Below are 16,649 nucleotides of genomic sequence, written 5' to 3' on the forward strand. Positions count from 1 at the left end.
TGCCTCATCAAACACAAGGCAAGTCACAGGAGAGAGACACATGTAGATTTAGTCAAGGTGAAACATTGTTACTGTGGAAATCCCAGCTCATTGTGTATCACAGACCCCATACAAGAGGAAAACTCTGTTAAACAGTGACTGGAAGGCCTTCTGTGGTATTCCAGACATTAAACACGAGTGGGGATAGGAATATAGTTCTTGTAGGACAACCTGTTGTTAGATGTGCACTTTTAGGAGACAACAGAGAATCTGCACAGGAGAGAAACCTTATGGATACTGTCAATGTGGTAGTGCCTTCAGTTACCAATTATGTTTTATTTTAGGTCACAGTAAACTCATAAGGAAAATTTGATACACTTATTATGGAAAAGCCTTTTAAAAGGTGAAAGATTTATACAGTCTGAAGAGAAACCAGAGTATTGGAAAAGTCTTTGAATAAAAGTTTTAGCTTTTTATGCAGTTGAAAACTTTCACTGAGAGTACCCTAATGAAGCACTGATAATGGAAAGATAAACGTCATTAAATATCAGTGGCTCTTAGAAGGTTGAATTGTAGTGAGCTTGACTTCCAAATCATCAATAAGTTCTCATAGGAAAAAAATTATAGGAAGACAGTTATATCAGGTTCTTAAGGTCACTTTCCCATTGGATTATTCTCAAAAAGGGCTGATAAAGCTCTTAAGAACTGCTATGCTTATGGTTATAGTTATTATAGTGAAAAGTTACAGATTGAATTAGCAAATGTAAAATGCATAGAGCAGAATCCAGGAGAAACCAGGTATATATTTCCAGTTGCCTTTTCTCAGTGGAATTGTATGGACAGTGCTTAATTCTTCCGCCACAATGTGACACCTCATATGGAATATTGCCAACCAGGGAAACTCACCTTTATCTCAGTGCCCAGGGTGTTTACTTGTGCTTATGTAGGAATGGAGTAACCATATGTCTGACCTGAACTCACGCTCCACACTCCTCAAAGTCAACAGGTGAACAAAAACAGGTGTTTACCAAAAACATTGCTAGCATAAACTACACCGTGTGGCCCAAACCCCAAATATACAAAGACGCTCTTCTCAGGCAGTATGCTCCAGGGGCTGAGAGGTTCTCTCCAAGTCAAAGGTCAATCCATTTGGGGGTGCCTGGGTGACTCAGTTGGTTAAGTGTCCGACTCTTGATTTCGACTCAGATCATGATCTCACAGTTTGTGGGATTGAGCCCCACGTCGGGCTCTGTGCTGACAGCATGGAGTCTGCTTGGGATTCTCTCTCTCTGTCTCTGTCTCTGCCCCTCCCCTGCTCATGTGCTCATGCACTCTCTCTCCTAATAATAAACTTGGAAGAAAGCTCAGTCCTTTGGAATGTGCTGGGTTTGAACACCCAAAACCTGCCAAGTTACAGGGGTGAATAGGATAAGGTTTTCAGTTATATTCTGTGGCCTCGTGTCAGAAATAAGAAATGTCTGCGGATACGTTAAGTGTGTGGAATCTTTAGCCAAATGGCAGAGATCTCACAAAGGAGATAAACCTATGGTTGCAATGGATATTTGGAGGCTTGTCATAAGTCCACCCTCATTTTTCATCAGATAAATCTCCTAAATGTGTATTTTGAGATAGAATGCCTTGAGCTCTTCCTCATCACTATGTGAATGACTCATAACTCATTTGAAGATGGTTTATAGACAGTATCACATTGTGCATATGACATCTAAATCCACTGTCTCTGCTATCATCTTGTCTCAGAAGCAAGTTGCTAGGCCAGCACATGCTGGGGGCGGGGAGAGTTTTACAGAAGAGTATGAATACCAAAAGTTGGGAATCATTGAGGGCTTTCTTGGAGTCAGCCTGCCAGAAAAAATGATTTTCAGGAAAGAAAAAAAAAAATATTCTTTGCCAAGAGCTGCCGTGGTTTCCTGCTTCAACAGTGCTTGGATAAGTACCTGTGGCTTGCCTCCTCGCCTTTCTCAATAATATCCCTCTGAAAGCGGATGGTATTGGTTCTATGCTAGTGTTTCCCAAATTGACAAGTATTGCCACATTTGGCCTCTACTCCCATATTTGCTTGCCTCCAGAACACCTCCCCTCCCCTGTGATGTTCTTTCTTCATCATAAAGATCAGAAATAGAAGTTATCTCCTCTCCCCCCAAATTCCTTGTCTTTTAAAAAATTTATTCATTTTGAGACAGAGGGCGTGAGTGCACATGTGGGGGAGGGGCAGAGAGAAAGGGAGTCCCAAACAGGCTCCACACTGTCAGCACAGAGCTCAATGCGGGGATTGAACTCACGAATCATGAGATCATGACCTGAGTGAGATCAAGAGTCAGACGCTTAACCTACTGAGCCGCCCAGGCGCCCCTCCTTCCTCTATTATACTAGCTACTCTTGTACTGTTACACATACATATATATATACACATATATTTAACGTTTATTTATTTTTGAGAGAGAGAGAGAGAGAGAGAGAGAGAGAGAGAGAGAGAGACAGCACAAATGGGAGGGATATATAAAGAGAGAGACACAGAATCTGAAGCAGGCTACAGGCTCTGAGCTGTCAGCACAGAGCCTGAAGTGGGGCTTCAACCCATGAACTGTGAGGTCATGACTGAGCCGAAGTCGGATGCTTAACCAACTGAACTTAACCAACTGCCCCAATCTTGTACTATTTATCCGGTAGCCTGGCTATGTTAACTTTTTTCTCCCCTAAACTATGTTTTTTAGACCAATTTTAGATTTACAGGAAAAAAAAATTGCATAGATAGAGTTCCCATATATCCCACATCCAGTTTCTCTGTTACTAACATCTAACATTAATGTGGTACATTTGTTACAATGAATGAATCAATACTGTTACATTATTGTTAACTAAAGTCCATACTATGTTTTTTACCTAATGTCCCTTTCTGTTCTAGGATTCCATCTGGGATACCATATTACGTTTTGTTGTAATACCTCTTAGTCCCTTCTTGGCTATGACAGTCTCTCAGATGTTCCTTGCTTTTAATGACCATGACAGTTTTGAGAAGTGCTGGGCAGGTATTTTGTAAAATGTCCCTCTATTGGGATTGGCCTAATATTTTTTATTATTAGACAGGTGTTCTATGTTTTGGGGGAAGACCACAGAAGTAAAATATCATATGCCAAGGGGACATACTGTCAACTTCCTTGAACCTAGATGAGATGTATTTGTCAGGTTTCTCCATTATAAGGTCATTCTTCCCTACTTCCCCCCGTCCCTGACCCTTTGTGTACTATGCTTTTTGGAAAGCAATCACTGTGCATGATAGCCCGCAATTCCAGAGTAGAGAGCTAATGCTTTATCTCCTTGAAGGTGAGGTATCTACATAAATTATTTGGAATTCTGCTTAGGAGATTTACCTGTTCTACCTTATTTGTTTAATCATTTATATCAGTATGGATTCCTGGACATTTATTTTATACCTTGGGCTATAATCCAGTACTAGTTTATTTTGTTCCTCAGATTTTTTCCAATTTTGGCCATTGAGATTGTTTTCAGTTGATTCCTGTGCCCCTTTAAAATACCCCCATCACTGTGGATTTGTTGTTGTCACTGAACACTCTCTATTTATCTATCTATTTATTTATTTTTGAACTACAAGGTGCTCTAGACTCAACTTATATATATCCTCAGTCCTCCAGTCAGTCATTTCTCCAAGGAACCCTGGTTCATTTTATTGGAGAATGGTATTAGAAACCAAGATCTGGGTCCCAGGTTCCATGCAGTTATTTTGAATTTTCTGTAAATGAGAAACCCTCCCTCTTCAAAGCCAGACACATAGCATCTTCAAATCTTTTTGACTCTGATTTCTGCTTCCATTTTCACATCTCCTACTCTGACTCTGACCTTCCTGCCTTCCTCTTATAGAGTCCCTGTGATTATTATATTGGGCCCACCACATAGTCCAGGATTATTTCACCATCTTCAGATCCTCAACTTAATCACATCTGCAAAGTCCCTTTTGTCATATAAGGTAACATGTTCACAGGTTCTGGAGGGTAGGGCATGGGCATCTTTGGGGGCCATTATTCCTCTGCCATAGCTTTTTAATTCTTTAAATTTTATTTATTTTGAGAGAGAGAGTGTGGGAGTGGGGAGGAGCAAAGAGGGGGGGGGGACAGAGGATCCGAAGCGGGCTTTGCACTGACAGCAGCAAGCCTGATGTGGGGCTCAAACTCAGGAACCAAGAGATCATGACCCGAGCCAAAGTCAGATGCTCAACCATCTGAGCCACCCAGGTGCCCCTCTTATGAAATTTAAATAACTTGATGTTTGCAAAGCATTTAGAACTGTGCCTGGAGCATTGTGCAAGTGGTAGATTGAATTATCATTATCATCTTTTGTCCTAAGATGGTTTATGGTGGTCCAAAGCAACTGTTTTGGACTCTGTTCTTTGGAGACCACAGGTAGTTCATGACAATTAGCAAAATCAATTTGGTGGCTTAGAAAAGTGTCCATTCATTTCCTCTCCAAAATTGTTGAACAGATATTAAAAGAGGATGCGTAGACTGAGTACTATCCCAATATTTAATGGTCAAATATTTTCCTACACCCTCCCCCAAATGCAACCATTTTGTGAGTAGAAAGAGGGGTCCACAGAAAAAGACCAGTTACTGGTGTTTTTTAAATTTCATTTTCTAAAATGACAAGTCATTTTAGGCCCCCAGCTATTTTCTGTAATCTGTGCCCTACTTGCCTTAGCACAATTCTTGCAGAACTTCCTAGGAGGTGTCTAGATTACAAAGAAATGCAAGAACCTTAGTAGTTAAGAATTTTTAGGGAACAAAGGTAGTGTAAAAACTAAGTCTGTAGCCTAACCATTTAAGAGAAAGTCAGTGGTAAAAACAAAAACAAAAACAAAACTCTTAAGTGCTGTTTCAAAAGTAAGCTAGGCCCTGAACCCTTTGCCCAAGATGATGAGGCCAAGAATCCAGTTTATGCTGGCTCTTGGAGCATGCACCTAGCCCCTTCTCCATGTCTGACATTTATTTCTGCTTCATTATAATGTTAAAATCTCGGGGCACCTGGGTGGCTCAGTTGGATAAGCAACTGACTTGATTTTGGGTCAGGTCATGATCCCAAGGGCCATGGGATCCAGCCCTGCAATGGGCTCTGCCCTGAGTTGGAGCCTGCTTAAGATTCTCTCTCTCTCTCTCTGTCTCTCTCTCTGTCTCTCCCTCTGTCCCACTCCCTTGTTTGAGCTCTATCTTAAATACAAAAATATGTATTAAAAAAAATCTCTGCCTAAGGAAGAGCACAAACCTCATTAACATAACATACAATGTATGTATAGGCCAATTGCCTTAAGATGCAGGCATGACCTTATTTCCACCTCTACACAGGATGACAAAACTCCCCTTTCTGAATATTCATCCTAACCCTAAATAAAAGAAACTCACTCCTTGGAAATTCAGGGCGTTGGGAGTTAATCCCTGTAATCTCCGTATTTGCTGAAAATAAAACTTCCTTTGTGACAATTCCACTTGGAATTGCCTTTTTTTTTTTTTTTAAGTGTATTTATTTTGAGCATGATAGGGGAGGGGCAGAGAGACGGAAAGAGAGAATCCCAAGCAGGCTCTGCGCCATCAGTGTAAAGCCCTGTGAGGGACTCCAACTCACAAATCACGAGATCAAAACCTGAGCGGAAGTCAGAGGCATAACCCACCGATCCACCCAAGCTCCCCTTGTGTAGTTTGTTATCTGTAACTCACCACGGAGCAAATGCGCTAGTTCCATAATAACTGGAGGTTTGGGGAATCAGTGCTTGTGGAGTATCTGGGGGGAGATCATTGATGATGGGGCTTTATGCGAGAGGACATTCATGGAGGGGTCTGTGAAGGGATGGCTTGTTTTCCTCACACATGCCACAAATACGAACCACGTGCGTGTGCCAGGCGGAGCGTGCCGCTCAGCTGGGTAAGTGGTGGTGCTTCGCTGATAACAAGCAAGACCTAGTGACGGGTGGTTAGTTACAATCGCTTCAGCCCAAGCGGGACAGCTTTGGACTCCGGGCAAGTACAAAGTGGTTTTACCAAAGCTGGCACGCTTCCTAAAGCGGCTGCCGCCAAGGGCAAGTAGGGGTCAGGGCGCGGCCATGTTGCCTCACAGGTGGAGGTGGGAAATCCGGCACCCAGACGTCCCCACGGGCTCTTCCACCCGCTGCTGCGCCTGCGCGTCAGGGGTACGGTGAGCCAAGCGGAAGTGCGGTGGGCGGGCGGGGAGCCGAAGTGCACGAGGAGCTTCCGTCCTTGACCTTTGGTCTGGTGGCCCCGCAGAACCCTCGGAAGCCCTGTGGTGAGGCCCGAGGTCTGAGCTCGGGATTGGGTGCTGAGGAGGAGGCTGGGTGGGCACAGTGACCCTGGGCTCGAAGGTCCCTGGGTGGTTTGATTCGGCGTCTGAGGTGGATGAGAGATAGTGCCCCGGATGCGAGCGTGGTTTGTTGGAAGTTTTTGTGGGGGCGGGGTGTCTCATTGAGCCTGGGGGACAAGACATGTGATGATAAAGGCAGAATACCTTTTTCTAATTAATTCGTTTATTTTGAGAGAGAGAGAGAGAACGCCAGTCGGGAAGGGGCAGAGAGAGAAGAGAGAGCGAGAGAGAGAGAATCCCAAGCTGCCTCTGCCATGTTAGCACGGAGCCCGATTTAGGGTTCGAACTCACAAACCGCTCCATAAAGGGAGAATTTCTGGCAGGGGGATGAAAGAGCTGTTTGACAGATGCTCGACCTGTACATTGCACAGTAAAATTTGCTTTATGTATATAAAACTACATCCTAAAAAGTTTTTCAAAAGGAATAAAGTAGGGGGCGCTTGGGTGGCTCAGTCACTTAAGTATCGGATTCTTGATTTCAGATCATCTCACTGGTTGGTGAAGAGAGCCTATTTGGGGCCCTGTGCACGCACGCGTGCGTGATGGCTCACACTCTCAAAATAAATAAACTTAAAAAAAAAAAAAGGAATAAAGTTCTGATACAAGGCACAGGCCAGATGCACCTTGAAAACATTGTGCTAAGTAAAGGTCATTTCCTACAGATGATAGATTTCTTTTATAGAAAATGTCCCGAGTGAGCAAATGTATGGAAACAGAGTAAGTTCATGTTGCCCAGAGATGGGAGGGATAAGGCTACTTAGGGTGATGGCTGAGGGCTACAAGGTTTTTTGTTTTTGTTTTTTTTTTTGTGGTGATTGAAATATTTAAAAAATGGTTGTGTTAATACGTGCACAGCTGTATGATAAAAAAACCACTGAAACCAGTGTGCACTGTGGGGTGCAGAGTGGGGTGTCTGGGTGGCTCAGTTGGTTAAGCATCCAACTTCGGCTCAGGTCATGATCTCGCAGTTTGTGAGTTTGAGCCCCATGTTGGGCTCTGTGCTCACAGCTCAGAGCCTGGAGCCTGTTTCGGATTCTGTGTCTTCCTCTCTCTCTGCTCTTTTCCCGCTCACACTCTGTCTCTCTCTCAAAAATAAATAAACATTAAAAAAATTAAAATCTTACAAAGTAGTGGCTCCTGGGTGGCTCAGTTGGTTAAGCATTTGACTCTTGATCTCAGCTCAGACCTTGACCTCATCAGGGTCATAAGTTCAAGTCCCACCTTGGGCTTCACGTTGGGTATGGAGCCTACTTAAAAAAAGAAAAAAAATCTTACAAAATTCTGGAACATAAAACAAATCTAAACCAAGGAAAGAAATTACACAGTCTTTGACTGTAATGGGATGAAGCTAGAAGTCAGTAGCAAAAAGATACTAGGAAATTCTAAATAATCTGAACTCAGAAAAGACTTCTGAATAAACATGAGTCAAAGTGGAAGTCTTTAATCAGGTACCATCTTGAACTGATTTAATAAAAGTGGTACATGTCCAACTTTGTGGGATGCAGCTAAAGCAGTGTTTACAGGGAAACAAAGCTTGAAATGCTTCTATGGATTTAGTATAACTTTGCCAAACAACTTTATTAATTTTAGGAGCTCTTATTATTTATTTATTTTTCAAAGAAACCATCTATTTTCCATCAATTGTATTTCAATTTTGTTCCACAGATTGTACAGGAACAGCTTAAGACCATTCAGTGGTCATTACTACCCATTCGGTGGCCTGACCAGGGGGAGCCGCACCCCAGTCTTCAGTGGGGTGCCAAGCACTCCAGTCTTTGGTGGGGAATTGCTGAAAAGGCACAGAGGCACTTGCCTGCCTGCAGAGCAGGTCTGGGACCGCAGGTGGAGCAGTCCATTCACCCTGAAGTTCTTCCTTGGTCAGTAGTTAAAACTATTTAAAAGTAAAAAAATATATATTTTTAATAATAATATTATTTATTTTTATATAAATATAAATTTTATATAATAAAACTAAAAAAAATTATTTTTAAATTCCATCTAGTTTTCTATGTAAATGACCTTGTCATTTGTGAGGGAAGTGAGCTTTACTTCTTTTCCAGAGGAGAGACCTTTTATTTCTTTTTCTTCCCTGACTAGCGCAACCAGAACAAGGTACACTAGAAGTGGAGAGAAATCCTAATTTTAATCCTGATATTAGAGCAGAGCACTCAGTATTTCATTGTTAAATATAACCTTAGCTGTAGGAGTGCCTGGGTGGCTCAGTCGATTAAGCATCCGACTCTTGGTTTTGGCTCAGGTCATGATCTCATAGTTTTGTGAGTTTGAACCCTGCATCAGGTTCTATGCTGGCAAGGAGGAGCCTCCTTGGAATTCTCTCTTCCTCTCTCTCTGCCCCTCCCCCACTCACACTGTCTCTGTCTCTCTCAAAATAAATAAATAAACTTAAATATACAATGTTAGCTGTATGTTTTCATTGATTTTCTTTGTGAGGTTGAGGTTGAGGAAGTTCCCTTCTGTTACCAGTTTGCTGGGAGGTTTTTTTTTTTTTTTTTTTTTTTTCAGAAATGGATGCTGGCATTTGTCTAAAGCTTTTTGTATGTCTATTGAGATGATCATGGGACTCTTCATTTTAGTTTCTTAATGTGGTCAATTACATACATGGCTTGAGTTTTGAATGTTCTTCTAATCTTGAATTCCTGTGATCAAGTACAGTAAAACCTTGGATTGCAAGTAACTTGTCCTGTGAGTGTTCTACAAGATGAGCAAATATTTCTAATAAACTTTAACTTGATAAACGAGCAGTGTCTTGCAATACTACTAGTACTTGATGCCAAGTGTCACATGATCACAATTCGTTTTTCTCTCTCTCTCTCTCTCTCCCTGCGGGATTGTGGGTGATTGTCAATGCAGTGTCACATTTCTGTGAAATCCTCAAGAGGAGACAAAAGCAAGTGTCATTGGATAGGTTCCTTGTTAAAGTTGAACGAAAAGAAAAAGATTCCATTGATCCAATAGATGGCAGTGATTCCATTAGTGATGGTGAGAGTCGTTTCTACACAATAACCGTTCTCTCGTCTCCCTCACACCGGCCGTGAAAGTTTTCAAAGGTAAGTGCATGCTAATTTGTTTATATTTCTTTGTATTCTGTATTTTCTTTACTGTTTTGTATTATATTACAGTATTGTAATCACGTTTATATGGATATTTTTGGGTTGTGGAACGAATCATCTGAGTTTCCATTATTTCTTTTTTTTTATATATTTAAAAAAAAAATTTTTTTTTTCTTTTTTTTTTCAACGTTTATTTTTGGGACAGAGAGAGACAGAGCATGAACGGGGGAGGGGCAGAGAGAGAGGGAGACACAGAATTGGAAACAGGCTCCAGGCTCTGAGCCATCAGCCCAGAGCCCGACGCGGGGCTTCGAACTCACGGACCGCGAGATCGTGACCTGGCTGAAGTCGGACACTTAACCGACTGCGCCACCCAGGCGCCCCGAGTTTCCATTATTTCTTAAGGGGAAATTCACTTTGATATCCAAGTGCTTTGGATTACAAGCATGTTTCTGGAACGAATTATGCTCGCAAACCAAGGTTTTACTGTACCCTTCATCAAAGATGTCTTTTAAAATACATTGTGGCATTTTATTTGCTAATGTTTGGTTAATGAGAGATGCTAATCTATAGATTTCTTGTAATGGTTTTGGTGTCAGAGGAGTGCTAGATTCATAGAGTAAGTTGGGATATATCCCTTCCTCTTTAAATTTGGTTAGCATTTGCTAGAATTGGTTTGAATCTCATTATTCCTCTCCCCACCTGGTCATGCAGTGGCATCTACATGCCCTGGGTCAGCCAGGATGTTCTCCCAGACCAGGCAAACATGATCTGAGGCCTCAGAGTCCCTGGTGGGACCACCCACACATACCAAGTGACCCTTCCCTGACCTCTGTAGACTGGGGCAGTTCTGAGATCTCAAAGGTTGCTGCAAGAGCAGAAGCCAGCCCAGCCCCCACCTGACTTCACTTGGACACCCTGCAGAAACGTGACCAGAGAGTCCGATTGAAAGGAAGTGGAAGATCATAATTTCTGCATGTGGGGCCCCAGCGTCTGTTTTAGGAGATCCATAGGTGATTGGTCTGTACATTAAAGTTGGAGAAGCCATGCTTGGCAAAGTGGTTCTCAGCGCTGACGTCCTGTTGTGATCCCTGGGTAGTGTTGGGAACTACCATCACCTGTGTGCCTCCTCTAGCGATTCTGTCATTTGGTCTTGGCAGGGCCCAGAATCAGCACTGGTTTAATAAAGTAGTCCAGGTGCAGGGTTCAATAAAGTAGCCCAGGTAATCCTACTGTGAAGCTCCCAAGGAGGTAGGTTTCTGAGTAGTGAATCCATACTGTAGTCTATGGGAGGTAAGGGGGCTCCCTGCTCTCCATGGGCTTTTTAAAAAAGTGTTTTCTAGTTGTTATTTTTATTTTTGTTTTACAGTCATAGGATAACACTTTGTGTATTATTTCGCAACTTGCTCATTTCACTTCAGAATCTGTCATGTGACGTTTTCATACCAAATGGTTAATGGCTGTAATGCTTAGTCAGTCACTCTCCTCTGGTAGGCTCCAGGTTACAGAGTGTTACAGAGAAAAACTCATACTAAAGTTAAACCTTAACTAGGCTGTAAGAAGCTACAGTTAGCGTAAAAATACAGCACGAAAGTAACTTTAACATTTCCGGCCACACGATAGCTAAGACCCAAACTGGGATTAGATACCCCACTATGCTTAGCCCTAAACATAGATAGTCTAACTAAACAAAACTATCTGCCAGAGAACTACTAGCAACAGCTTAAAACTCAAAGGACTTGGCGATGCTTTATATCCCTCTAGAGGAGCCTGTTCTATAATCGATAAACCCCGATACACCTCACCATCTCTTGCTAATTCAGCCTATATACCACCATCTTCAGCAAACCCTAAAAAGGAAGAAAAGTAAGCACAAGTATCTTAACACAAAAAAGTTAGGTCAAGGTGTAGCCCATGAGATGGGAAGCAATGGGCTACATTTTCTATAACTAGAATACCCACGAAAATCCTTATGAAACTAAGGACTAAAGGAGGATTTAATAGTAAATTTGAGAATAGAGAGCTCAATTGAATCGGGCCATGAAGTACGCACACACCGCCCGTCACCCTCCTCAAGTGACAAAACCCTTAAAGAAACCTATTCAAACCACTAAACCCACAAGAGGAGATAAGTCGTAACAAGGTAAGCATACTGGAAAGTGTGCTTGGATAAACAAGATGTAGCTTAAACAAAGCATCTGGCTTACACCCAGAAGATTTCATAGTAAACTCACCATCTTGAGCCAAAGCTAGCTCAAACACACATAAATTCAGTTAACACTAGACAATAAAATAAAACATTTAGTTACCCTTAAAAGTATAGGAGATAGAAATTTAACTTGGCGCTATAGAGAAAGTACCGCAAGGGAAAGATGAAAGAAAAATTAAAAGCACTACACAGCAAAGATTACCCCTTGTACCTTTTGCATAATGAATTAGCTAGAACAACCTAACAGAGAGAACTTTAGCTAGGCCCCCTGAAACCAGACGAGTTACCCATGAACAATCTTTACAGGATGAACTCGTCTATGTTGCAAAATAGTGAGAAGATTTGTGGGTAGAGATAAAAAGCCTAACGAGCCTGGTGATAGCTGGTTACCCAGAAGAGAATTTTAGTTCAACTTTAAACTTACCCCAAAAACTTCCTAAAATTCTAATGTAAGTTTAAAATATAATCTAAAAAGGTACAGCTTTTTAGAACTAGGATACAGCCTTTTTTAGAGAGTAAGCACAAACATAAACCATAGTTGGCTTAAAAGCTATCAATTAAGAAAGCATTCAAGCTCAACAGTCAAAACACCTTAATGTCAAAAAACGCAGCTAACTCCTAATTTAATACTGGGTCAATCTATTCAACAATAGAAGCAATAATGCTAATATGAGTAACAAGAAATACTTCTCCTTGCATAAGCTTATATCAGAGCGGATAACCACTGATAGTTAACAAGATAAATATAGCCTAACCATAAACCGAATATCAAACCAATTGTTAACCCAACACAGGCATGCAAATAAGGAAAGATTAAAAGAAGTAAAAGGAACTCAGCAAACACAAGCCCTGCCTGTTTACCAAAAACATCACCTCTAGCATTTCTAGTATTAGAGGCACTGTCTGCCTGGTGACATTAGTTAAACGGCTGCGGTATCCTGACCGTGCAAAGGTAGCATAATCACTTGTTCCCTGAATAGGGACTTGTATGAATGGCCACACGAGAGCTTTACTGTCTCTTACTTCCAATCCGTGAAATTGACCTTCCTGTGAAGAGGCAGGAATATTACAACAAGACGAGAAGACCCTATGGAGCTTTAATTAACTGACTCAAAGAGACCTTATCAATCAACCGACAGGGACAACAGACCTCTACATGAGTCAACAATTTAGGTTGGGGTGACCTTGGAGAATAAAACAACCTCCGAGTGATTTACATCTAGACTAACCAGTCGAAAGCATCGCATCACTTATTGATCCAAAAACTTGATCAACGGAACAAGTTACCCTAGGGATAACAGCACAATCCTATTTCAGAGTCCATATCAACAGTTGGGTTTACGACCTCGATGTTGGATCAGGACATCCTGATGGTGCAGCAGCAATCAAAAGTTCGTTTGTTCAACGATTAAAGTCCTACGTGATCTGAGTTCAGATCGGAGTAATCCAGGTCGGTTTCTATCTATTAAATAATTTCTCCCAGTACGAAAGGACAAGAGAAATAAGGCCCACTTTACCAAAGCGCCTTTAGCCAAATAGATGATATAATCTTAATCTAGACAGTTTATTCAACAACATCACCCATAGAGCTCGGGTTTGTTAGGGTGGCAGAGCCTGGTAATTGCATAAAACTTAAACTTTTACTATCAGAGGTTCAATTCCTCTTCCTAACAATATGTTCATAATCAACATCCTCTCACTAATTATCCCCATTCTCCTTGCCGTAGCCTTCCTAACCCTAGTTGAATGCAAAGTACTAAGATATATACAACCCTGCAAAGGACCAAACATTGTAGGACCATACAGCCTGCTCCAACCTATTGCAGACGCCGTAAAACTCTTCACTAAAGAACCTCTCCGACCCCTTACATCTTCCATATTCATATTCATCATAGCACCCATCCTAGCCCTCACGCTAGACCTCACCATGTGAATCCCCTTACCCATACCATATCCACTTATTAACATAAATCTAGGAGTACTGTTTATGCTAGCTATATCAAGCCTCGCCGTCTACTCTATCCTATGATCAGGATGAGCTTCAAATTCCAAATACGCCCTAATTGGAGCCCTATGAGCTGTAGCCCAATCTCATACGAAGTCACACTCGCCATTGTTCTCCTATCAGTACTGTTAATAAATGGATCCTTTACACTAGTCACACTAATTACCACCCAAGAGTACATCTGACTATTCCTGCATGACCTCTAGCCATAATATCGTTCATCTCAACACTAGCAGAAACCAACCGAGCTCCATTCGACCTAACAGAAGGGGAATCAGAACTGTTTTCAGGGGAATCTCAGTTTTCCCCTACAATAAGCAATAAGCAGCCTTATGCACCTGCCCTTATGTGGAGAGGTGCTTTGGGTATAATGCACTAGAGCCCAGATGTGGGATTGCTATGGTCTGTGTCTTTCCCAAATTGGGGGTAAAATACATGTATCATAACATTGACCCTTTGAGCCACTTTAAGGGTGCAATGCTGTGGCATGTAGTCTATTCATAACACTGGGCCACCATCACCATTATCTTGGTCCATGACATTTCCATCACTGCAAAAGGACCTCCCATACTCATTAATCAGTTCACTCCTATTCCCTCCTTCCCCAACCATGGGAACTATTAATATGCTTTCTATCTCTATGAATGTGACTGTTATGTATATTTCCTATAAATGGAGTCACATAAAATGTGGCCTTTTATTTCTGGCTTCTTTCCCTTCGCATACGGTTTTCCAGATTCATCCACGTTGTACTGTTTATAAGTCTTTTATTCCTTTTTATAGCTGAAAAAGTTTCTCATTGTATGTTTATGCGATGTTTTCTTTCCACCTTTGGATATTATAAATAATGCTGCTGTGAACTTTCTTGTAAACTTTTTGTTTCAACATCTTTTTCAGCTCTTTTTTTCATGGAGGTATAATTGATATATACTGTTATATTAGTTTCAAGTGTATAACATAATGATTTGATATTTGTATATATTGCAAAATGATCACCACAGTAAGTCTCGTTAACATCTGTCATCATATTGTTTACAAATTTTGTTGTGTGTGATGAGAACTTCTAAGATCTACTCTTAGGCACTTTTAAATGTGCAGTATATTATTATTAACCATAACTACCATGCTGTACATTACATCTCTATGTCTTAATTATTTTATACCTGGACGTTTGTATCTTTGATGTCCTTCACCTCTTTCTTTCTTTCTTTCTCTTTCTTTCTTTCTTTCTTTCTTTCTTTCTTTCTTTCTTTCTTTCTTTCTTTCTTTTTATTTTAGAGAGAGAGAGAGCAAGCAGGGAAGAGGGGCAGAGGGAGCGAGAGAGAGAGGGAGAATCTTAAGTAGGTTCCATGCTCAGTGGAGTGGGACCCGATGTGGGGCTTAATCCCATGACCCTGGGATCATGACCTGAGCCGAAATCAAGAGTCGGATGCTCAAAGGATTGAGCCACCCAGGCAACCCTCACCCCTTTATTTCTTTAGAGTACATATCTAGGGGTGGAATTGTTTGGTCACATTTAACTTACAGAATAACCCCAGTGGCTGCCCCATTTTCCATCCCCACCACTAATGTATGAGGGTTCCAATTTCTTCGCATCCTCACCAAAATGTTTTATTTTTAAGGTTTCTTTTTTTTTATTTTTTAAAGTTTTTCATTTATTTAAGGAATTTCTATACCAAACATGGGGCTCGAACTTATGACCCTAAGATCAGGAGTCGCATATTCCTCTGACTGAGCCAGCCAGGGACCCTTAAGATTTTGTTTTATAGAATACCCATTGTGGTGGGTTTAAGTGGTATTCACTGTGGATTGTTAGTGCCTTTTTTTAAAATTGTGGTAAAATATACATAACTTAAAATTTACCACTTTGATACTTTTTATAAAGTAAGCTCTATGCCCAACATATGACTGTAAGTCCTAAACCTCAGATCAAGAGTTGCACACTCAACCTACTGAGCCAGCCAGACCCTCACCATTTTTATCATTTACAAGTATACAGTGACAATAAGTACATTCCCATTATTTAATGTGCAGCTGTCATCACTATCCATTTTTGGACCTTTTCCCACATCTCAGCCCTAAAACTCTATACCCATCAAACAATAACTTCCCATTTTCCCTCCCCCTAGTTCCTGACAACCATGATTTTACTTTGTATGAACTTGACCTCTCCAGGTACTTCATTTAAGTGGAATCATCCAGTATTTGTGCTTTGCGTCTGACTTCTTTGATGTAGCATAATGTCCTCTGAGTTCATCCAGGTTGTGGCCTATATCAGAATTTTGTTCTTTTATAAAGCTGAATAATACTCGAGTGTGTGTATGTGTGTGTGTGTGTGTGTGTGTGTGTGTACACACCATATTTTGTTCATTCATTGATAGACATTTGGTTTGTTTCCATGTTTTGGCTATTGTGAATAATGTTGCTTTGAGCATTGGTGTAAAATATGCTTGAATTCCTGCTTTCCATTCTTTTGGGTATATACCCAGAAATGAAATTGCTGGATCACGTGGTAATTTTATGCTTAATTTTGTGAGGAGCTGCTGTGCTACTTTCTATAGCAGCTGCACCATTTTACATTTCCACAAACAGTGCTCATGTGTTCAAATTTCCCTATGTTCTCACCAGAACTTTTTTTTTTTTTTGCTTTTGTAAGTAGCAATTCTTTTTTTATTTAAACCTTTTTTTTTTTTTTTCAACGTTTATTTATTTTTTGGGACAGAGAGAGACAGAGCATGAACGGGGGAGGGGCAGAGAGAGAGGGAGACACAGAATCAGAAACAGGCTCCAGGCTCTGAGCCATCAGCCCAGAGCCCGACGCGGGGCTCGAACTCACGGACCCCGAGATCGTGACCTGGCTGAAGTCGGATGCTTAACCGACTGCGCCACCCAGGCGCCCCTGTAAGTAGCAATTCTAATGGGTATAGCTCATTGTTGTTTTGATTTGCATTTCCTTGGTCAGTGTCATTGAGTGTCATTTCATGTG

At 41.2% G+C, this 16,649-nt stretch overlaps 1 long non-coding RNA gene across 1 annotated transcript in view; it reads left to right on the top strand.

The window, feature by feature from the left end:
* The first annotated feature begins 8,222 nt into the window (after window positions 1–8,222).
* The window catches only part of LOC147573793 (uncharacterized), a 76,347-nt gene continuing 67,920 nt past the window's right edge, over window positions 8,223–16,649 (top strand). The window contains exons 1-2 of the long non-coding RNA XR_015244448.1: window positions 8,223–8,255; window positions 9,250–9,446. This is a non-coding gene — a long non-coding RNA (uncharacterized LOC147573793). The remainder of the gene's footprint in view (window positions 8,256–9,249; window positions 9,447–16,649) is intronic.

This window comes from Puma concolor, chromosome E2 (assembly GCF_028749965.1).
Source record: "Puma concolor isolate L17-30 chromosome E2, mPumCon1.1.hap2, whole genome shotgun sequence".
NCBI classification, from domain to species: Eukaryota; Metazoa; Chordata; class Mammalia; order Carnivora; family Felidae; genus Puma; species Puma concolor.